Below are 25,937 nucleotides of genomic sequence, written 5' to 3' on the forward strand. Positions count from 1 at the left end.
GGCGTGAAGAGTAGCGGCCCTAGTACTGAGCCTTGAGGTACTCCATACTGCACTTGTGATCGATATGATACCTCTTCATTCACTGCTACGAATTGATGGCGGTCATATAAGTACGATTTAAACCATGCTAATGCACTTCCATTAATGCCAACAAAATGTTCAAGTCTATGCAAAAGAATGTTGTGGTCAATAGTGTCAAATGCAGCACTAAGATCCAATAGCACTAATGATCAGATGATAAGAGCAGGTCATTTGTAACTCTAAGGAGAGCAGTCTCAGGACTATGATATCTGTCCTGTTCTGTCCTCCTCTGTTGCTGTGCTGAAGGTCAATAAATCCTGATAATTTAATACACTCCATTTTAATGGAAATGTTACAGTAGGACACAGCTTCACAGCTTTTATAGCGCTTTTTACAATACAAATCGTTACAAAGCAACTTTACAGAAAATTATGTTTCTACAATATTTAGTAGTAGCTAGTAGTTTGTGCACATTTGACAGGATTTTAGAAAAATAAAAATAATAATACAAGACGTAGTCAGCTAGATGATGAACTATCAATATTATTAATTAATAGTAATTATATGATGCAGTCACACATGAAGCAATATTTGTTAGTTCTGTTTGTTGATTCAAGGTTAGCGTCATCTGGGGTCCTCTGAGGGTCAGCATCATCTCTTCTCAGGTGTTCTGGATCCAGACTGGAGCTTGTGTAAATCCTAGTTACCACGGGATGTTAATCCCGTGGCAAAACATAGAAACAAAATAGAGACATCATTAGCATAGCTGCTGAAACTGAAGTAAAATTAGTTTAACCCAAGCTAAAGAATAAAAATGCAGATGCAACTACACTCACAATTTAAGAGATACATTATTTGAATGCTTGGCGAAAGAGATGCGTTTTTAATCTAGATTCAAACAGAGAGAGTGTGTCTGAACCCCGAACATTATCAGGAAGGCTATTCCAGAGTTTGGGAGCCAAATGTGAGAAAGCTCTACCTCCTTTAGTGGACTTTGCTATCCTAGGAACTACCAAAAGTCCAGCGTTTTGTGACCTTAGGGTGCGTGATGGGTTGTAGCGTGGTAGAAGGCTAGTTAGGTATGCAGGAGCTAAACCATTTAGGGCCTTATAGGTAAGTAATGATAATTTGTAACTGATACGGAACTTAATAGGTAGCCAGTGCAGAGACTGTAAAATTGGGGTAATATGATCATATTTTCTTGACCTGGTAAGGACTCTAGCTGCTGCATTTTGGACTACCTGTAGCTTGTTTATTGACGAAGCAGGACAACCACCTAGAAGTGCATTACAATAGTCCAGTCTAGAGGTCATGAATGCATGAACTAGCTTTTCTGCATCAGAAACAGATAACATGTTTCGTAGCTTGGCAATGTTTCTAAGATGGAAGAATGCAGTTTTTGTAACATTGGAAATATGATTTTCAAAAGACAAATTGCTGTCCAATATAACACCCAGATTTCTGACTGTAGAGGAAGTAACAGTACATCCGTCTAGTTGCAGATTGTAATCTACAAGATTCTGTGTGGTGTTTTTTGGTCCAATAATTAATATCTCTGTCTTATCCGAATTTAATTGGAGAAAATTATTTGTCATCCAATCTTTTACATTTTTAACACACTCTGTTAGCTTAGATAATTGGGAAGTTTCATCTGGTCTCGTTGAGATATATAGCTGAGTATCATCAGCATAACAGTGGAAGCTAATTCCGTATTTTCTAATAATATTACCAAGGGGCAACATGTATATTGAAAATAGAAGGGGACCTAGGATGGATCCTTGTGGCACTCCATATTTTACTGATGATAAATGAGATGACACCCCATTTAAGTAAACAAAATGGTAGCGATCGGACAGGTAGGATCTAAACCATCTTAGAGCCTGCCCTTGAATACCTGTATAGTTTTGTAATCGATCTAGGAGTATGTCATGATCTATGGTGTCGAACGCAGCACTAAGATCAAGTAAGACTAGAAATGAGATGCAGCCTTGATCTGACGCAAGAAGCAGGTCATTTGTAATTTTAACAAGTGCAGTTTCTGTGCTATGGTGGGGCCTGAAACCTGACTGAAATTCTTCATACAGATCATTTTTATGCAGGAAGGTGCTCAATTGAGCAGACACAACTTTTTCTAATATTTTAGACATAAATGGAAGATTTGAAATAGGCCTATAATTTGCCAGTACACTAGGATCTAGTTTTGGTTTCTTAATAAGAGGCTTGATAACCGCCAGCTTGAATGGTTTTGGGACGTGACCTAAAGATAATGACGAGTTAATGATATTGAGAAGCGGTTCTTCGGCTACAGGTAACAGCTCTTTTAGTAATTTAGTGGGTACAGGATCTAATAAACATGTTGTTGGTTTAGATACAGTGATAAGTTTATTTAGCTCTTCCTGTCCTATATTTGTAAAGCACTGCAGTTTATCTTTGGGTGCGATGGATGAAACTGAAGTGTTAGACGCTGTAGAATCTACATTCGCTATTGTATTTCTAATGTTATCTATTTTATCAGTGAAGAAATTCATAAAGTCATTACTATTTAACGTTGGTGGAATATTTGAATCAGGTGGCGTCTGGTAATTTGTTAATTTAGCCACTGTGCTAAATAAAAACCTTGGATTGTTTTGGTTATTTTCAATGAGTTTGTGGATATGCTCTGCCCTAGCAGTTTTTAGAGCCTGTCTATAGCTGGACATACTGTTTTTCCATGCAATTTTAAAAACTTCCAAGTTAGTTTTTCTCCATTTGCGTTCAAGACTACGAGTTACTTTCTTGAGAGAGTGAGTATTACTGTTATACCATGGCACAGTACGTTTTTCTCTAACCTTTTTCAATTTGATGGGGGCAACAGCTTCTAATGTATTAGAGTAAATAGTGCCCATGTTGTCAGTAATTTCGTCTAATTCATTTGTATTTTTGGGTACAAATAGCAGTTGAGATAGATCAGGCAGGTTATTTGCGAATCTGTCTTTGGTGGCTGGAACAATAGTTCTGCCCAGACGGTAACGCTGAGGCATATAGTTAATATCAGTTATACGCAGCATGCACAACACAAGGAAATGGTCTGTAATATCATCACTTTGGGGTACAATATCTATAGCAGTAAGATCGATTCCATGCGATATAATTAGATCTAGTGTATGATTAAAACGATGAGTGGGCCTGGTGACATTTTGCTTGACTCCAAAGGAGTTTATTAGGTCAGTAAACGCAAGTCCTAATGTATCATTTGCATTATCAACGTGAATATTAAAATCTCCCATGATTAGCGCCTTATCAACTGTAACTAGAAGGTCTGAGAGGAAATCTGCAAATTCTTTTAGGAATTCTGTATACGGCCCTGGTGGTCTATACACAGTAGCCAGAGCAAGAGATACATTAGACTTCTTTTGCATGTCTGACAGTGTAACATTTAGCAGAAGTATTTCAAAAGAGTTAAACCTGTATCCTGTTTTCTGGGTAACATTGAGAATATCACTATATATTGTTGCAACACCTCCTCCACGACCAGTCTGACGGGGCTCATGCTTGTAACAGTAGTTTGGTGGAGTAGACTCATTTAGACCAAAATAATCATTCGGTTTTAGCCAGGTTTCAGTCAAGCAGAGTACATCAAAACAATTTTCTGTGATCATTTCATTTACAATAACTGCTTTGGGTGTGAGTGATCTAATATTTATGAGCCCAAACTTTAAAAATTGTTTTTGTTCATTTACTTTACATTTTTCTGGTTTAATTACGATAAGATTTTTTCTAGATCCTACATTATATTTTGACCTCACTATTCGGGGAACAGACACAGTCTTAATAGTTTTTACAGCGCACATACTTTTATCATTTAAGCGGGTGGAACAAAAGTCATCATAATAGTTATTTGAGAATTGTCTTACTAGTCACATGGAGCGAAGTGTCCTGGAGATGTTGTCAGAGAGCAGCTCCGCTCCGATTCTGCTGGGGTGTAATCCATCAGCGCGAAACAGCCTAGGACGCTCCCAGAAAAGATTCCAGTTATTAACAAATAGCAGTTTCTGTTCTTTACACTATGACAACAACCATTCATTTAAAGCAAAAAGTCTACTGAACCTTTCGTGTCCTCGTCGATACGTGGGCAGTGGTCCTGACACGACGATCGTCGCCGCGGGCGTCGTGCTGCGAACCGTCTCGATCAGGCTGCTGAAGTCCCTCTTCAGCGTCTCCGTCTGCCGCAGCGTGGTGTCGTTAACCCCGGCGTGAAGCACGACCGCTCTGGGGCTCTCGTCGGCCTTCACGATCGCGGGTATCTGCGCAGAAACATCGAGAACACGAGCACCAGGCAAACAGTGAGTGTGCACTTTACCTTCGGCTAACGTAGCACTTACGTGTCGGACGATGGAGTCTCCGATGATCACAGCGTCGCGTCCTGTCTCGCGGAGGGGAGCGAAGCGGTTCCGGATGGAGATGTCGAAGGCAGGAGGGGGAGAAGTCGTTGCCCGGGACCCGGCTCGCGTCCTCCGCTGTGGATGCACCCAGGGTCCGTGGTGTCCCGGCGTCGCAGTGAAGGACATCTGGGAAGATCGCGTCCTGGGTGCACCGGGCCTGTGCAGAGAAACACACGGAGTAGATGTGGTGGGACTGTTAGCAGATCGCTGTATACTTACCCCGGACTTGTGAGCGTCAGCCCGGGATGATTCCAGCGCGGCTCTCCGCTCTCTCAGCTGGGCCTGCCTCACCTCCAGGTCGCGGATCTGCTTTCCCACGGCCTCGAGCTCGAGCTGCACAGAGTGGAGACATTCATCTGCCATTAAAGCAAGTAACAGTGAGTACAGCAGTGGTAATGTGTGTGAATAGAGTATTAGCAATGTAAGCGCAGTTAGCTGCAACCACGCCGCTGATGCTAACGGGCTAAAAGCTAATAGCGGACCCGGGAGATCAAAATAAAACTAGTGATAGCGAGGCGCTCTGATTGTTTTTGTTGTAGAATACAATAGAGGATATATTCACACGTTATATAAACGGAAACGATGATGTATAAAATTGATTTTTGAGTTAAAAATAGTCAATGAAAAGAATATAGTGACGGAGCTCAAACGCAGTACAGCCGCCAACAACAAACAGGAAGTCGGGTGAAAGTTTAGCTCAATATACTTTTTAATTGTATTATTGAATTTATATATTTTAATATATTTTTAAATATTTAAATATTATATTGACATTTAATAAGTTAATACAATTTAAAATAATAAATAAAATGAAAGATAGAAACATTTATAATTTCTACAAATTGTATAATTAAAAATATTTTTGTAATAAACTTTGACCTTAAATTTTTATAGAAAAATTATACAGCTTTTAACATAAACATAATATTAATGTTCATGTATTTAAAAATACTATATTAAGATTAATCTAGGTTTTCAATGAGTGTGCGAACTAACAAACATTAACATTAACCATCCTAAAGGCCATTGTGTGATTACAAATATACAAATATCACAGAAATACCATGTTTTGGGTGAGGAAGTACAGCTGAGATCTGTTTAGCCACTGAGAACTTTCATCACAACTGTTCTATGGCTCTTCTCAAGGAACAAAAACGGCACGGTTTACCTTCTCTGAGCACACTCTCTTATTGGAGAACAGAGGCCGCAGCTCGCTGGGTTTGAAAACAAACACTGTATAGAGACCTGAAAATTTTGTGCAAAGGTTTGATGCATTAAAGAAACAAACTACAAACCCGATTCCCAAAAAGTTGTGACACTGTACAAATTGTGAGCAAAAAAAGAATGGAATAATTTACAAATCTCATAAACTTATATTTTATGAAAGTGAGACATTTTGAAATGTCATGCCAAATATTGGCTCATTTTGGATTTCATGAGAGCTACACAGTCCAAAAAAGTTGAGACAGGTAGCAATAAGAGGCCAGAAAAGTTAAATGTAAAAATATAAGGAACAGCTGGAGGACCAATTTGCAACTTATTAGGTCAATTGGCAACATGATTGTGTATAAAAAGAGCCTCTTAGAGTGGCAGTGTCTCTCAGAAGTCAAGATGGGCAGAGGATCACCAATTCCCCCAATGCTGCGGTGAAAAATAGTGGAGCAATATCAGAAAGGAATTTCTCAAAGAAACATTTAAAAGAATTTGAAGTTATCATCATCTACCGTGCATAATATCATCCAAAGATTCAGAGAATCTGGAACAATCTCTGTGCGTAAGGGTCAAGGTCGGAAAACCATACTGGATGCCTGTGATCTTCGGGCCCTTAGACTGCACTGCATCACATACAGGAATGCTACTGTAATGGAAATCACAACATGGTCTCAGGAAAACTTCCAGAAAACATTGTCGGTGAATACAATCCACCGTGCCATTCGCCATTGCCGGCTAAAACTCTATAGGTCAAAAAAGAGAAGAAGCCATATCTAAACATGATCCAGAAGCACAGCAGTTTTCTCTGGGCCAAGGCTCATTTAAAATGGACTGTGGCAAAGTGGAAAACTGTTATGTGGTCAGACGAATCAAAATTTGAAGTTCTTTTTGGAAAACTGGGACGCCATGTCATCCGGACTAAAGAGGACAAGGACAACCCAAGTTGTTTTCAGCGCTCAGTTCAGAAGCCTGCATCTATGATGGTATGGGGTTGCATGAGTGAATGTGGCATGGGCAGCTTACACGTCTGGAAAGGCACCATCAATGCTGAAAGGTATATCCAAGTTCTAGAACAACATATTCTCCCATCCAGACATCGTCTCTTTCAAGGAAAACCTTGCATTTTCCAACATGACAATGCCAAACCACATACTGCATCAATATCAACATCATGGCTGCGTAGAAGAAGGATCCGGGTACTGAAATGGCAGCCTGCAGTCCAGATCTTTCACCCAAAGAAAACATTTGGCGCATCATAAAGAGGAAGATGTGACAAGACAGTTGAGCAACTAGAAGCCTGTATTAGACAAGAATGGGACAACATTCCTATTCCTAAACTTGAGCAACTTGTCTCCTCAGTCCCCGGATGTTTGCAGACTGTTATAAAAAGAAGAGGGGATGCCACAGAGTGGTAAACATGGCCTTGTCCCTACTTTTTTAAGATGTGTTGATGCCATGAAATTTAAAATCAACTTATTTTTCCCTAAAAATGATAAATTTTCTCAGTTTAAGCATTTTATATGTCATTTATGTTGTATTCAGAATAAAATATTGACATTTGAAACTTCCACATCATTGCATTCTGTTTTTACTCACAATTTGTACAGTGTCCCAAATTTTTTGAGTTCGGGTTTGTAAGATCCCCAATAAAAAAAATAAATAAAGACACTTTACTGCTAAATATATTGCTAAACAAAGGAGATGACCTTTCAAACACTTACGTTTAATGTTTAGACTGGTATGAAAAGGCGGCCACATTTTCTGACAAGGGGTCTGGCTGCAGCTTGGAAACTTCCACAGATGTGCTCCACTCCACTGATGAGTGAAGGAGATTAAACATTAAATAAAACGGACCTTGCGAAACCAAAACCTGTCTCAGCGAACCTAGTTACCTAATTACTTACTCTCAGGTTGTTTCAAACCTGTATACTGTTATTATTTTCAAACATTTAAAGTAATCAAGAGCTGTCAAGCTCATAAAAGGACCAAAAAAGCCCATGAAAATACCATAAAAGCAGTCCATGTCAGGGTTATTATAGTTTACTAAAACCATTCTTGGGGCAACTGCAAATATGAAATTTGAACCAATATTAATGACTACTTAAATGCCCAAGTGAGAAGGTTCCAGCAGCAGAGAAGGTTTCCAGTGGTCGTGCCAAGCAAGTATTTGGAGCAGCTTAAACCGGCCGAAACAAAGGTCTCTGATGGGATCAAAGTAGCTGCCTTTAGTCGGTTTTACCAATTCAAAGACCACCATGATCAGCAAAACCCATGTCAGTTAAATATTTCATCAGATTAGTCTCAGTGAGTTACAGTATAAACAGTCGCCTTACTGTTAATCAGAAACTGATATGACAGCAACAAACAGTTTAAAACAACATTTACATTAAATTTCCAGAGGTCTTATAATTGTACCAAAACTGTACAAAACAAATAGATTCAGTTTTGTGTGTGTGTGTGTGTGTGTGTGTGTTTGTGAGAGAATGAAATCAAACATGGTGCAAAGCTGGCCCACAACTTCATGGCTCAATAATTAAGCATGAGAGGATTGGAAATATTGTACAAAGCAGATTTAGTTCCTGATTACTATAACTACGTATCCACATTCCTTGCTTCATGATACAGTAAAACACTAACTTAAAAATCTGTCATCATGTTACCTTTAAATCATATGACAAAAGATGACATTTAAAAATGTACTGGTTATGCTTTAACACACAATTACAAAAAAGCACAATAAACTCAAGTGAGTTGAATTTAAGAACCAAATCAGTCAGATTAGTGAACCAATCACTCAGATTCAGATCAAACAATTCACTGAAAAGATCAGGCTCAAAAGAACAATGTGTTCACAAATTGGACATTTCTACTTTTTTAAATGAAGTTTCATTAACAAGATTCGGGAGGAGCACATCAGATACTTAGCCTAATAAGCACAGGTAGAGCACACTTAAAGATAATCAACACTAGGGTATAAATACAGCTGACTTACCTGTCTCCATTGATGGTTTATCAGCATCCCCCTCCACCCCATCTCCTCCACTTTAGAGTTCATTTTAAACTTTCATATAAGGGGGGGGGGGTTACTCTAGGTTCGGGCTATTCCCGAGCTCAGAGGTCTTCCCCGGACAGCACGCCAAATATGCAATTATAATACTTCAGCTAATTATATGTAAGTGTGAACTCGTGAATCAAGAGAGAGCTGGGGCATATGTGTAGATTATAGGGAATAACTGCTAAATTTCAATCCGTTCTTCACACAGAGTAATCATGTTATCTCCAGAAGATTTGCAATATGGTGCACAAAATCATACAAATTTCTTTCGTGGTGCTTTCACTGCAAGGAAAAGTAACTATTTCTTGGAACATTGTGACAGTTTTTTTTCTTAAGTAACTGACACACTGCATTGCCAAAAGCATGTTAAACAGAGATAAAGTACACTGTATTCACTGTGAACTGAGGGTTTTTTACAGAACAACGTTTTGGGGACTGAAAATGCATAATTTAAAAAATAGGTTTCAAAGTGCAAGTTTTTGAAAACGCCACCATCATCATTTCCGTTTAAACGCCAAATACAGTAGAACAGAGCAACAATCATTGTGGTGATTTTACTGACAGAACTCCCGCCGCCCACAAAGAGTTAATCGTCACTTCCCAACAGGTACTGTTTACTAACAAAGGTGACAGCGCCAACTACTGGCCTGGCATGCGTAATGCAGCATTTTTGACAGATTTTGCAGATGTTTAAACGCAAATTATTTTGAAAACGTTGTTGTGTTATGGAATAGCCTTCCAGCCTACATCAGATCCACTCAAACCTTGTCAACTTTTAAATCTGCCCTGAAAACTTACTTTTTTTCCATGGCTTTCAATATCCCGTGACTCATATTGGCATTAATTGCTTTTGTAACTATTATTTTTTAGGATTTTTATCTTACTTTTATTGTTTCTCTAGTGCTTAAATTCTGTCACAATTGTCAACTTCTTTTAGCCTTGTAAAGCACTTTGGTCAACACCAGTTGTTTTTAAATGTGCTATATAAATAAACTTGTATTGTATTGTATTGTGTATGCGTGAAAAAAAAATGCAAGAGAAAAACTTTTCCGTTTTTGACTACATTGTTGTCATGTAAACGTAGGCTCAGCCAGTGAAAAAACTGGATTATGATTGCTTAGCTCTAAAACATGCAGCACAATATTAAAATACACATATACCGTCGGTGAGAGAAACAAGAGTGAGAAAGCTCAGCTTGTATAAGTGTACTGCTATTGTAGAAAACTAGAAATAAAACCATTTCAAATATTTCAGTACTGAAATATATATATATATATAAACTTTTTAAAAAATCTACAATATACTGCTTGTGTAATCCAGGAAGGTCAGGAAAACCTTGTTATTCACTTTTCATCCAAGCTTCACCTAATGAACTTCCATTTTTTTCAAAAACACAATGATGGAGCAAAACTGTGTCCCTGTTGACCCTGCAGGACTTGGCTTGTGGTCAACTCCTTTGCAGGACTGAATCCTCATTCTGTCTGGCAACCATCTTAATCTTAATTACTAAGTTACAACTATTCAAACTGTGTGAACAGTTTAGTGAATGCTAATTCACCACTCTGAATGAGAAATGCATCTAAAGACCTCATGAAACAGGTGAATCCCATTCCAAATGCATTAGAAAGAGTTTGGACTGGCAGTTTTGAAGACAGTGGTAAAACAACATGTCGCACCTTATTACTCCAGGTGGTTGGCAGAGGGTGGTGAGCAGCTCCCAGGTGTCTGGGCTCCATATGGTAATGTTTTCTTGAAAGTTCACCACCAGGAGAGAGCTATCGACTGAGAAACTGCAGTTTGTGGGCTTCAGGTTATGGTAGCTGCCCACAAAATCACATGACCAGAAGTTCTGGTCCTCTAAAACAGAAATGGAAATGTTGCGGTGAGATAGGTATGTCTGGATTCAGACTCTTGATCTTTGGTGTTTGGTTTCTCAGTCCAACACTAACACCTTTGCAAATGTCTGAGGGGTTTGACTCACGTTGTGTGTCTGCGTCAGCAACCTGACACCATGCTTTGAACTGGCCGTTTTCTGCTGTGGTCACCAACATGGTGGTCTCCTCAGAAGAGCTGAAGCACATGGATATAATCTGATCCGTGTGGGTGGCAGTGTGTTCAGTACGAAACTAATGGGACAGGGCAATACATTAATTACAGTCCAGAAATTAAGTCTGTTTAGATATATGAAAATTTGTATACTATCATCCAAAAACCCTGCAGTCACATTTTAAATATAAATTAAAAGGAATATAGAAATTGAAGGCGTCCATGTAACAAAAGATTTATATTTTTTTTAAAATGCGGTTCTTTTGAACTTTCTAATCATCAGAGAATCCCATCAGATAATTTTTTTTTTTGGACTAAACATGTTTTTATTTGAAATATTCTAGTATTGTTTAGTATTGTCTAGTATTGTTTATGAGTTTTTTTATTTTAATATAACTTTATATAAATATAATAACCACAAGGTTTAAGTGATAATGTTATGGTTATGTTATCAATACAAAATGGCACAAATACAATTACAAACCCGATTCCAAAAAAGTTGGGACACTGTACAAATTGTGAGAGAAAAAGGAATGGAATAATTTACAAATCTCAATCTTCCTATTCCTAAACTTATATTTTATTCATAATAGAATATAGATATAATATATCAATTGTTGAAAGTGAGATATTTTGAAATATCATGCCAAATATTGGCTAATTTTGACTGACATCTGACTGACAGGGGCCCCGACAAATAGGTAAAAACTAATTTAACATTTGTATTATATTATACACTTTATAAACCGTCATCATTGAGTATATTTCAAATAATAATAAAATTAATGATGTCTTTGATTTTACTTATTTTGGCAATAAAAGTTAAATATCACCATTGACCAAAAAATAAAACATCCATATTGACCGACCACCCCCCTGTATCTGCATGAAATGGTTTGGTCCTGCCTTAGCGCACTCATCAGTGACGGTTTAGTTATTTGCAGACAGTCAAATTATCAATGCACGGCGCACGAAGACGACGACGAAAAATATTCGTTAAAGAACATTTTTAATATGACGAAGACGAGACGTTGATGAGCTAAAAATGATATCTGATGACGAAATAATGAAGAAATGTATGCAGCGTTTTCGTTAACTATAGGCTATTGTCTTTCAAAATGTGCATCCCTGTCATTGGATTGCGATCGGATAAGGACTGTTTGCATATCTAAAGTAGTCAGTATAACAGCCGTGGATGGATAGATTAATAAAACGCGAACTAGAGATCTGAAACAATGGCCTCAGCACCCGAAGGGGTAGGGATGAGGTTACCAGACGTCCCGTTTTTCCCGGGAGTCACAATTAATGGTCGATTAACTTAAAGTTAGTGAAGGCGGGTAGGCGAAATCACGCTGATGTAACGGGTTGTATATAGTTGTTAAATTCCTGCATAAATGGGGACAGAGCCATCTGCTGGCGTCATTTGGTATTGCGCCACGGCGCTAAAAGCAGCGAATTCTGGGTAATCCACAGCAGAACATTTGATAACTGCTGTGGTAAGTCGCATGTAAAACGCTGCAGAGACAATAATAGCCTAAGTGCTTTAAATATCACTACACAATGTTTTATTTCACTGTATTTTTATTTTGATGCAACTAAGAGATGAATGCTGTTTGTTTGACGTCGAGTGAGTCATTAGTTTTAGAGGATAATGTTAAATGTGGTATATGTTGCATGGCTGCTGCTAATGCTATTCCTCCTCCTGATTTACTGTGTGTCGTGTAGGGCTGTTTTATTCTCTGTCTGCGATGTCATTACCCATTCAGAGTTTGTGTCCCATCTCAAAAGAGACCTGAGTGAGGCAGCAGAGGTTGCTCAGAGGCACAGTTCAGCCGAACAGGCTCGTCATGCTAAGCTCTATGACCGCAAGGTAAAAGGCTCTCCATTGACTGTTGGTGACAGGGTTTTGTTGGCAAACAGAGGTGAGAGAGGAAAACGGAAAGTTGCAGACAAATGGGAGTCAATTCCTTACGAAGTGTTGTCAGTGAGATCGGTAATCAATGTCTACCGTGTGAAGGACACAGTCACTGGCAAAGAAAAAACAGTTCATCGGAACTTGATCCTTCCTGTCAGTTTCTTGTTGAGAGATGATGTAGTTGACCTGTTGTCTGATTCCCTGTCAGTTGGAACTGGAAGTGATCATGGTGATGCTTTGCCTCAAGACCAACTTGACAGCGATGAAAAAACATTGCAGTGGATTTTGCAATCTGGAAAGAACGCTGGACTTAATGAGGTTGTTGTCGACTTACCCGGTTCATCCGATGCTGTAGAGAATCCTGCTCTCGTGGATGATGTTGTTGACAACAGTCACGTATGTACTGGCCGTGACAGTGATGTGAGCCAGTCATCATTCTTGGACGATCAGTCTGCCCACAGTCACCCCATACAGCTCCCCACAGACTCGCCAGCTGATGCACACACACGTGTTCCCAGTAGTGTAGACTCAGAATCAGTTGAGCCTGTAATTTGCACCCAGCCAAGGCGAGCATTCCCGGGCATGACTATGACTAGGACTGGTAGGACCATTAAACCTCCAAAGAGATTAATTTGTGAGATGAATGACCAGGTTGTGGAAGATTCAAGATCTTCAGTGAGTTCTTTTGTTACTCTTATGAGACATGTTTTTGCAGTGTAGCCTTAGACTTTATAATGTGCCTTTTGAGTAATTCTGTTCCTGAGTGTGGACAGATACTCCATTTTTCTCTGGAGTTTTTGAGCTGTGTCAATTAGGAGAGGTGTACACGGCATCTCTTGTGTCTATGTTGAGGTTTAGGTTTTGGTACCACCCTATCCTTGCATATCTCTGTAGGAGGAGTTTTGTAACTGACTATAAGACAGTCACGCTCAATGTAATTCTTTTTTTTTTTTTTTTTTTTTTCTCTCATTCCCTTCTTTCTTCTGTTTTCTCTGTTTTGGTTGCGCTTCCCTGATTTAGCAGAAATTTAGGGGGGTGTATGTAACGGGTTGTATATAGTTGTTAAATTCCTGCATAAATGGGGACAGAGCCATCTGCTGGCGTCATTTGGTATTGCGCCACGGCGCTAAAAGCAGCGAATTCTGGGTAATCCACAGCAGAACATTTGATAACTGCTGTGGTAAGTCGCATGTAAAACGCTGCAGAGACAATAATAGCCTAAGTGCTTTAAATATCACTACACAATGTTTTATTTCACTGTATTTTTATTTTGATGCAACTAAGAGATGAATGCTGTTTGTTTGACGTCGAGTGAGTCATTAGTTTTAGAGGATAATGTTAAATGTGGTATATGTTGCATGGCTGCTGCTAATGCTATTCCTCCTCCTGATTTACTGTGTGTCGTGTAGGGCTGTTTTATTCTCTGTCTGCGATGTCATTCCATTCCTGATTCGTGTAGTTTCCCCCTTGTGCAGATGTTCCACATACACAACGAGACTGAAACATGGAGGACCGTCACACTGACAGAAGTGTTCTCTCTCTCTCGCGCGCGCTCCACTTCATCAGTTCTCAGCGCTCAAATACCCACACAGTAGTCCAAATGTTTGTGTACAGTCGTGGCCAAACACTGAAACGATTTTGGAAACATTATTTTGAGGTACAAAATGTTACATAGTGTTGCTTTAAGGACATTTTGGTGGCTTTTAATCTTGCATCAAATAGTGAACTACATTCTGTATGCAGCAGACATCCATTTACAAATCACCAGCAGTGAATATTGTGCTAGTACTAGTATTGAACTACAAGAAGCAAGACAGTTGCAAGCCTATGATTAGAGTTATGTAAAGCTTTTGATGGGACAGTTATGTCCCAGAGATGTGGTGACAACAGCTGCGCAGAGGGGGGCCAATTCGATTTTTTTTTTTATTGGGCCCAAAATTCCTGGCAGCGCCCCTGACAGTGCATAATATAATCCAAAAATTCAGAGAATCTGGAACAATCTCTGTGTGTAAGGGTCAAAGCCGGAAAACCATACTGGATGCCTGTGATCTTCGGGCCCTTAGACGGCACTGCATCACATACAGGAATGCTACTGTAATGGAAATCACAACATGGGCTCAGGAATACTTCCAGAAAACATTGTCGGTCAACACAATCCACCGTGCCTGGGCTAAGGCTCATTTAAAATGGACTGTGGCAAAGTGGAAAACTGTTCTGTGGTCAGACGAATCAAAATTTAAAGTGGTTTTTGGAAAACTGGGACGCCATGTCATCCGGACTAAAGAGGACAAGGACAACCCAAGTTGTTTTCAGCACTCAGTTCAGAAGCCTGCATCTATGATGGTATGGGGTTGCATGAGTGAATGTGGCATGGGCAGCTTACACGTCTGGAAAGGCACCATCAATGCTGAAAGGTATATCCAAGTTCTAGAACAACTTATGCTCCCATCCAGACATCGTCTCTTTCAGGGAAAACCTTGCATTTTCCAACATGACAATGCCAGACCACATACTGCATCAATTACAACATCATGGCTGTGTAGAAGAAGGATCCGGGTACTGAAATGGCAGCCTGCAGTCCAGATCTTTCACCCAAAGAAAACATTTGGTGCATCATAAAGAGGAAGATGCGACAAAAAAAGACCTAAGACAGTTGAGCAACTAGAAGCCTGTATTAGACAAGAATGGGAAAACATTCCTATTCCTTAACTTGAGCAACTTGTCTCCTCAGTCCCCAGATGTTTGCAGACTATTATAAAAAGAAGAGGGGATGCCACAGAGTGGTAAACATGGCCTTGTCCTAACTTTTTTAATATGTGTTGATGCCATGAAATTTAAAATCAACTTATTTTCCCCTTAAAATTATACATTTTCTCAGTTTAAACATTTGATATATCATCTATGTTGTATTCTGAATAAAATATTGACATTTGAAACTTTCACATCATTGCATTCTGTTTTTATTCACAATCTGTACAGTGTCCCAACTTGTTTGGAATCGGGTTTGTATTTTATCACTAATGAAGGAAGGCCCAGTGGCAAAATATTTGATTGTTCATTTGAAGTTCTATATTATTTGCTTGTGGACCACGAGAAATGGCAAATGCCATGGTAAAATAGTACATTTCTTGCCTGAATAACATGCTTTATATTATTCAAATCGGCAACCTAGCATAAATACCTTTGCGTTCTTTCATCGAAAGCCCACAGTTTGAGGAAAAACTCAAGATCAGAGGATTTTTGTCCCCTTTCCTCCACTGTAGCAAGCCAGGACCCTTTTATGTCAAAAGCAGCCTTCACCAATTCAAACTGATCCAGACCCGCTTCATAAATATATTTCTGTTGCACTATGTCCAGCTGTGAATGCAACAGACAGATTGTTACGCAAAAATCTATGCATAACATGATGAACAACGTTTGACATGAAGATCCCACAGATCATGTGATTTCATCTGACATATGTCGGGTGACAAAAGTATATGACCCTTGTCAGCATAACACACAAGGACGGAACTAATACATTAACATGTGATTAGATTTTTTTCCAGTGCATACTTCCCCATGTAACTTTACTTTAGAGAAACGTTAAGCTTTATGAAAGTATTGACTGCGACAGACTCACATTGTAGAGATGCTTGTCACGCAGCAGAGAGTAGAACTTTAAATGACCCGGTTTCAAATTCAGCACTGAAGCTTTACTGCTTTATCATTAGATCAATCGAAATGGCATCTCCTGAAAGCATAAAACGCATCGGAAGAAATAAACATATACTGCAATAGTTAGGAAACCTGAATGGTTCGTGCAAATGAGCTTTTACACACCTTTGACTAGACCCTGAATTACTCCACAAATTTTGAAGCTGCTCTCGATAACTGTGATCTCTGTGGAGGAAATGAAGGCAAATGACAAACCAGAAAGCAGTTACAAATTATAGCATACTGAAATGTGTGGGTAAAGAGTCAAGACTAACTAAATTTGAAATGTACGTCATAGGTATGACCATATAAATTACAATCTGCATGAAGTGAAGCCATTAAGGTTTTTTGCAATTCAGAATTATTATTTTCTGCCCATATTCTCATGAGCTTATAATCATTGCCTTAATCCAGAGTGATTTAAGAAACAGTTTGCAAACCAATAACTGCAAATCAGAACAGTTGTTTGTAGTAGAACAGTTGGACTAAACTTTTTTTTTTCCAAAATATTTCTTTAATGGTCACAAGGCAGCATTTAATTAATTAAAAATACAATAATAAAAAAGTAATATTATAAAATATTAAAAAACATATAATTTTAATATGTAATTTATTCCGGTGATGGTGTTTTCAGCAGCAATTATTTACTCCAGTCTTCATCATCAAATGATCCTCCAGAAATCATTCTAATGTGTTTTGGTACTTGAAAACATTTTTTAACAAAGTTGAAAACAGTTGTGCTGATTAATATTTTTGTGGAAACTATGATAATTGTTTATATAAACAAAAATCTTTTGTAAAATTATAAATGTCTAAAATTATAACTTTTAATCAATCTAATGCATCTTTAATTAATATCCTTGAAGAAGTTCTTTGAAAAACAAAGTCACACAGACCCCAAACTTTTGAAGTGTAGTGTATCTGATGTTTAATGTACTGTTTTGTGGAGTAGGATTTTGGACCAGTAAGATTTCACTTTTTTGCACTGTAATACTTAAATGTACATTTACATTTAATCATTTAGCAGACGCTTTTATCCAAAGCGATTTACAAATGAGAACAATAGAAGCAATCAGACCAACGAGAGAACAACAACTGTATACAAGTGTACAGATTCAGCTCTTCAAATTGAAATTGGGAGGTCATTCCACCAGCTGGGCACAGTCCAGGAAAAGGTCAGTGTTGGTGATTTTGAACCTCTTTAGGATGGCAGCACAAGGCGTCGTTCACTTGCAGAACGCAAGCTTCTGGAGGGCGCATAGGTTTGAACTAGTGAGTCTAGGTATATTGGTGCCGTTGCCAGTGGTTGTCTTGTATTTGAGTACCAGTACCTTGTATTTGATGCGAGCTGCTACTGGTGGCCAGTGTAACCTGATGAGGAGTAACATGAGCTTTTTTTTGGCTCATTGAAGACAACCCTCGCTGCTGCATTTTGGATCAGTAGCAGAGGCTTGATAGCACATGCAGGAAGGCCCGCCAGGAGAGCATTACAATAGTCCAGTCTGGAGAGAACAAGAGCTTGGACAAGAAGTTGTGTGGCTTGCTCTGACAGGAAGGGTCTAATCTTCCTAATGTTGTATAAGGCAAATCTGCAGGACCGGGTCGTTGTAGCAATATGGTCTGTGAAGCTTAAGTGATGATCGATCACAACTCCTAGGATTCTGGCTGTCCTGGAAGGAGTTATGGTTGACGAACCCAGCTGTATCGAGTAGTAATGATGGGTTAGCTGGAACCACAAGCAGTTCTGTCTTAGTTAGGTTGAGCTGAAGGTAATGGTCGTTCATCCAGCTAGAAATATCACTCAGACAGACTGCAATGCGAGTAGCTACCATCGGATCATCTGGTTGTAATGAGAAGTAGAGTTGAGTGTCATCAGCATAGCAGGGATAGGAAAAAACATGCTTCTGAATGACAGATCCTAATGAGGACATGTAGATGGAGAAGAGAAGTGGTCCAAACACTGAGCCTTGAGGAACCCCAGTAGCTTGTGGTATAAGTCACAATAGAAGTTGTGACTTATAAACATCACCTTTCCAAGACACCCTGAAGGATCTATCTGAGAGGAAGACGTAAACCACAGGAGTGCAGCTCCAGAGATGCACATCTTTCTGAGGGTGGACAGGAGAATCTGGTGATTAACTGTGTCAAAAGCAGCGGACAGATCCAGCAAGATAAGTAATGAGGATTTGGAAGCTGCTCTTGCCAGTCACAGGGCTTCAGTAACCGAGAGCAGGGCAGTCTCAGTTGAGTGGCCGCTTTTGAAGCCAGATTGGTTGCTGTACAGGAGGTTGTCCTGTACAAGAAACAGAGCGCTGGTTGAACAACTTGCTCAAGTGTCTTTGCAATGAATGGAAGAAGGGATACCGGTCTGTAGTGCTGGATTTAGAGTGGGCTTACCAGAGCCTGCTTAAATGCTGAGGGAAATGTAACAGAGTGAAGAGAAGTGTTGATGATGTGAGTAAGTGAAGGTATGACTGAAGAAAAAATGGCCTGAAGGAGGTGAGTGGGGATAGGATCAAGTGGACAATCAGTAGGATGATTGGAAAGGATACATTTGGAAACATCCATCTCTGAGAGTGGAGAGGAGGACAGTGTGTATTAGTCGATGAAGGAGGAGGAGGAGGAGGAGGTGGACAAAAAGAGAAGAGAAAGTTGTGAAGAGAAAGTGAAAAGTGATCTAGAGTCAGAACATTTGTTAATTTTGTTGTGGCAGTATGATGGCAGTATTTATACCATTTCCTCTCTGCAGCCCTGAGTTTAGAGCGATGTTCACTGAGAACATCGGACAGCCAGGGGGCAGATGGGGTAGTGCATGCTGGTCTAGACGACAGTGGGCTAAAGTTGTCCAAGCAAAATGTTAAAGTGGAGCAAAGAGTGTCAGTAGAACTGTTCGTGTCCAGTGCTGAAAACTGAGAGAGTAAAGGAAGTGAGGATGAATCCATAGAGGATAGGTGAGATGGAGAGAGTGAGCGTAGGTTCCGTCGAAAGGTGTACTGTGGTGGAGTGTGTGCGGTTTCAGGAGTAAGAGCGAGGTTAGAAGTGATGAGGTGTGCAGTGGAGCAACTAAAGTGTTGTCCATGGAGCAACAGCATGTGCAGATGAGGTCCAGTTGGTTGCCTGATTTGTGGTTTACTGTATTAGACGCTCGCTTGAGATGTTGAAGTCACAAATCAGTACCAGAGGCATACCATCCTCAGGAAAGTTTGATAGTAACACATCCAACTCCTCCAAGAAGTTTCCCAGTTGACCTGGGGGATGAAAAAATGACTACAAAGTGGATTTTAAAAGGTTGGGTTATAGTAATTGCATGTGATTCAAATGAACTGTTACCTGTAAGAGATGGTTGAAGATCAATTTTCCATTCTTTTGAAATAAGGAGACCAGTATGTAATTTATAAAAAGTACAACAAATACCATAACGTATAATAACTTGACAATTTCAATAATAGAGCACTCTATATCATTATAATATGAGTGAGGAATGATATTTTTACATGTTCGCATTAAGATAAGATGCGGGGTGCATGAAAATGATTTATGTATAAAAAAATCTTAATTAGTCTTTCTTTAGACTAAATAAAATTTCTTTTAAATTAATTTTCGAGTGAAATCCCAGATCCACCACAAAGATAAAGACTTACTGTTGTCTGAATGAGAGGTGAAAAACAACTGCCCATAATATGGACCCTCCGAGATGGGGCAGGATCTCTTTTCTGTTGCTTGCCCCATACTGTCACTGGACAAGACTCAATGCCTCCACTCAGCAGATGAGTGCCTGAAGAAACAATGACAGTCGTGTTTTCTCAGATGGGGACTGTAACACATATTTAACACAGAGGAAGAAGTGAAAAAAGTGTGAAAAACACCAAAGCCACAGTACTACCCACCTTCTGGGGTAAAAAACAAAGTGTTCACAGCATTGTGATGCCAGTGCTGGGTGGAATATGTGTACTATTTTTTGTGAATGAAGTTTCTCTTGTAGCAAAAACCAAATGAATTTAAAACCTCCAATTCTGATCACGTGACCTGCACATGAACTTTAAGAACCGGATAGAGAACTGTGGCCTTACCAGAGGCGGATCTTTCCGTCTTCATGACCGGTGGCGATGCAGTCGTTTGTTGGGTGACAGGCTATGCATGTGAATGCGTTTTTGACTCCTTTCCTATCTGTGGCTTTCAAAGATAAACCAAAGAGAGACAAAATTTGTGGATATTTAAAGAAATACTTCACACAGAAATAAAAATTGCCATTTACATGCATGTTTCACTGACTGACTTCCATTTAGCACAAAAGAAACATTTTTAAATAATTTACATTTAAATATAGTATTTTTTTTGTAAAAAAATAAATAAAAATAAAAAAAGGATTTTTAACAGATATTACAACAGATTTTCTTTTATGTCCAACCACTAACCACTACATTGTACCAAACTGATTTTTCATTGTTCCATTTTGCTTTTTGACAATTAAATTACAACAGCAACACAGCAGGAATTATATTTCATTATTAATAATCTTTAACCACATGCACCATCACAAAAATGCATTGTATACCTTGTAGAACAGAAACGTAAACCAAGTGATCAAACAAATACCAAAACATTGTTTCTCTTGTGACCGTTAGTTAGCATTATGATAATGAAAATGTGATTTTAGTGTCTCTTGTTTTTTTTCACATTACAGTAATGACGTGGGGGATGTATTTCAAACACACAAAAATATATTTAATTTATTTTTTTATTGGACATTTCAAAATACATATAACTTCCAAACTTAATGATCAACCGGCAAGCTGTCTTAGGGGAGATAATAGTTCATAGAAAGCTCTTGTTAGCTGCGATTCTAAAAAGCACCTGAATTATACTATTTATTAGTAGGTTAATAACAGAATTACTTGAAGTGTGAATATTGGTCCTACCTTTTGAGTTATATGATTTTTAAATGACTAAGTAGCCTAAATGACAATTTTGAGGTGAACTATAAGGTGTTGTTGTCTCCATTACACTTGTTGAGTTTCCTGAGGCCAGTAAATAAGCAGTGCGGTTTAACACGTTCCTACATGTTCTGACCTTAAAAAGGCTATTCAGGATCCAGCGGTTATTACCTGTATGTTTTCTGCTTCCTGCAGAAATAAACATTAATTTGGAGATGCCTAGCAAATGCTATGTATTCCCCCTGAAAACAATATACCAAAAAAAGCACAACGTTAAGAAATGACTTTTTCTCTTGAGCTAATTGCAAGGTTGCTGCTTCAATGTCTTGAGCTTGAAGAAACACAGGTCCACAACAACAAACGAGATTTAAAAGTCATGATGTGTAATGGCTTTACCAAAACAACTAGTAAAGGTTCAATTGCACACGGCACTCAGTCTACAAAAATAACACCAGCATGTGCCACACTAATTAACCTAAAGGGGTTTGAACCTTGTTTACTTCACCACATCAACACTTACATGGACAATGACTGTGCAGGAAGGCGGCAAATTTACCCATAACAACCTGAGCAGGTAGAAACAGTGTTCACCCAGAACAACCTTCCGCAGCCAGACATAAACTAACATTTAGTATTACATCATCACAAAAAAACAGGCATACGAGTTGGATTTTAGGACTTCTTTGGTGGGGAGATTTTTCCAAACAGTCTATATTGTTGGTAACAGTAAATTTTATTTAAAAGATCTGGCCTCAATATAATTTCTGTCTGAGTCTTCACAGAAATATCCAATATGGACAGATAATGAATTTTTTATTTTACAATCAGAATAACTTTGAAGTCATTTAATAAAACACTAATTATTTAATACTGTTAAATGTAGTCTTTAACAGATCTAAAAGTGAACATCCATAAACATTCAGACCAAAAATACAATGTTGTTGTGATTTCTATATTTGTTTGTAGCACTTACAATGATTAAGTTTTAGTGTTATATTTTTAATTCAAACAAAATAGTATAAAATTTGAATATTGCCCATGACATGAAAATAATTAATCGCCTTCTCTGTATCAGACAGAAACCTAATCTATTATATAGATAGTGTTGAAAATGAAATAGCTGAAAAAAATGTTGATGTTGAAAACATTTTTAATGTTGAAAAAAAATTGTGTTATTTTATGTTTTGTAGGGCTGTCACTTTTGAGAAAAATCAAATTCGAACGGATATTGAATATCATGCAATGTATTCGAATATACTTGAATATCTACGTGCCCACCACGTAAATAGGTTCACAGTACTCATGCCTATTGGTATAAATGTCTTAACACTAACTTGTTTGGTTTTAGAGTATAATACATTTGTATTATAACATGATCTGCTCCTGTTCCAAGCTGTCACGGTGTCTTTGTATTGATGCAAGTACGATTTAATTATCAGATTTTTTACATTAAAGGATTTGCTTACACTTTATTTTAAGGTGTCACTGTTACAGTGCAATTATGCATTTAAGTACTGTGTAAAATTAATTAGCTACATGCACTGACCATATGGTAGATTAATGTTTGCATGTAAGTAGGGTTACTTGCATGTAATTATGCATAGTCCATGTAACGTGTAACAAAGACACCTTAAAATAAAGTGTTAAAGGATTTTTTTTTTTTTTTTTTTAGAAATTGCATCGAAAAGGATCTACACTTTGGTAAAAAACAACATGATTACAAATGCCAGATTTGTTCAGTTTGGCTTGTTTTTCTGAATCCATGGCAATGGGACATAGCCTGTGTTTTAACATTCTGTGCCTATTAGGTCTATCGATGTACAGTAGATATTAAAAACTGTAAAAAGCTTTGTAGACAGTAGACACCTCAATATTTTCAAGACATCCATAAACCGTCAGATCCTTAAAAAAAGGATGTTATACCCACACTAAAAAAAACTGAGCTTACCCCTCTACCGAAGGCCGTGCAGCTGGGGTTTGAGCTGATATGTCTGGAAACAGCAGACATCTCTTTGGCCTCCACGTCCTGCTCTGCTGACTTGGGCAGATGTACGGAAACCAACTGAAAACACCCTGGACATGCAGACACACAAAGCCCGAAGCTCTGGAAAATTTCAACTGTTTCCCTCACTTCTACCTCGCTAAACAATCTGATGAGATCCTGAATGTTACAGCTGAGGTTCAGAGATGTGAACGGCTCCTAATCACTGCATCACAATGATGTGGCAGGAATCTACTGCACCTGGCTCTGAGAAATACATACCATTTTTGGTATCTGTAGCCACTGAAACGAAGAAAAAAAAAAAAACTCCCTCGTGTTTCTCGGACACATATATTGCAAACAAAGGGGATCCAATAATAAATGTCTTAACAGTAAACCAGTAGCTAACAAGTTGGTTAAGAATTCATTTGAATGCTGACTAACAAAAGCAACTTATCAACTATCTCACACTTTCTATACAGTTGAACTGAAATGAGACACAAACCTGCAGGTGATTGGCAGGATTCAAAGTGATGCCTGTCACTGTGTTGGTGTGGCCCTGCAGACTATGGAGCCACTCTTCGGTGCGTGTGCTATAGACCTTCACTAAATCCCCAGAGGCGCACAACACAAACCTGCAACCATGAGACAACTTTACATTGATGTGATACAGACCATAACTGTGTGCTTCACACCTGGCTTTCACAGAGCCCCAATGGGTCGCCGAAAAAAAGATTATTCATTATACACTGCATGCAAATGATCAAAAACTCACATCAGTTAGTTTTTTTTTAGCTTAACATAAAACAGAATTGTATTTCTTAATTAATTAGTAAAACCACAAGTTTAATTGTGATCATTTTAAACCATTGGCAGCCCCAATATAGAAAATAAATAAACAAACAAGATAGATAGATAGATAGATAGATAGATAGATAGATAGATAGATAGATAGATAGATAGATAGATAGATAGATAGATAGATACAATAATACATAAATCTACGTTGGCATAAAAATATTTGTCAATTAAATTTAACATTATTTCTGCAATTTGCTGAGACAACATTTGTCATTTTCATTTAGTTTAACTTGATGCTCTAAAACAACTTAAACTGGAATAAAAAAATAAAAAAAGATTAAATGATAGATTTACAAAAAAAAAAAAAAACATGAATCTAGTTTACTATCGACTAGAACACTAGGCCAATGACTAACAACCCAAATTAATTTTTGGAAGAAGTAAATAATGGAGACACTGATTTTATATCATGATGCTTACTATTTTTTCCTACACAATTGTGTGTGTTGGCATATGTGGTTTATGAGACCAATTTTCAGTACATGAATTACTCCGGGATATTGGTTTGTTTGAACTCAGAGGGAGTGTCAGCCACATTAAAAAAGTTAACAGCTTAAGTCATTTGTGGATAAATGCGTATTAGAGATGCGAACCGTTTAAAATGATTCAGTTCGATTTAGTGAACTGAATGATTCGTTCACGAACCGGATATCATAAACTGCTTTCATTTGAACTCTCTCTCACAACAGACACGGAAGAGAAGACAATGCTAAATAAAGTCGTCGTTTTTGCTATTTTTGGACCAAAATGTATTTTTGATGCTTCAAAAAATTCTAACTGACCCTCTGATGTCACATGGACTACTTTGATGTTGTTTTTCTTACCTTTCTGGACATGGACTAAATCTAAAATATCTTAAACTGTGTTCCAAAAGATAAACGGAGGTCTTACGGGTTTGAAACAACATGAGGGTAAGTTATTAATTACATAAATTTGCTATCTGGGTGAACTAACCCTTTAATTTACGAAGAATTTCTTACAATGGGAACGTCATATTGAGGGGTCCTTGGAATTAAAAATTGTAAAAACCCCTGCAACACAGGGAGGTTGCAGCAAAAAAGAAGGGAAATCTTGAAAGAACTGTAATACCTTTACACAAAAGATTATTTTGGTAAAGCAATATCTTTATCTTTGAAAACAAACAGAGTAAACAATCACTAAAGTTAATCACACTTTAAATATGCAGTTTTGACCTGTCATTCAGGCAAGTGTTCAGGCACACATAGAGTTTAATTGGCTCCCAGACTGATCATGCGTCCCTTTGAGAACTTAATTCCCTCCAACAACCGGCTCAGTGTTTAAGATGCTAGATTCAGGGAATATACAGACAGAAGTCCGCTTGATTTGGCGGATACCTGGAGTCATTGGAGATGATCGGAGGTCTAAGGTTTACTTTGCTGCCGCCGCAGCGAACGACGCGTACATCCCTCTTCATCACCATGTTTTTCTGCCTCTGAAAAATAATTTTACATCACATGTGGCCGCTGTGCTCTTTCAAAATCATACATAGGTATTATCCTGCTAAGCATTATCTCCTATTAGATTTAATCTTGACATATGTGTTAACTGTTCTTTTTGTGGAATATGTCCAGAAACAATGGTACATCTGTTCTGGCAATGTCCCTATGCCATCACATTCTGGAAAGATCTGTCCCGATACATTACTGTTAATCTTATTGCTGATTTTTCTTTGTTTTGGAAAAATGTACTGTTTGGCTTACATGATAATAAGAGTAAAAAACAGAAAGAAATATACCTAGTTAATCTATTGATCATTTTAGGGAAATATCATATT

General features: G+C 38.2%; 1 pseudogene; it reads right to left on the reverse strand.

Moving 5' to 3' along the window:
• Positions 1 to 281: 281 nt before the first annotated feature.
• On the reverse strand, positions 282 to 25,583 carry LOC132095674 (WD repeat-containing protein 75-like; annotated as a pseudogene).
• Positions 25,584 to 25,937: the final 354 nt, after the last annotated feature.

Source organism: Carassius carassius, chromosome 19 (assembly GCF_963082965.1).
Source record: "Carassius carassius chromosome 19, fCarCar2.1, whole genome shotgun sequence".
Taxonomy (NCBI): domain Eukaryota; kingdom Metazoa; phylum Chordata; class Actinopteri; order Cypriniformes; family Cyprinidae; genus Carassius; species Carassius carassius.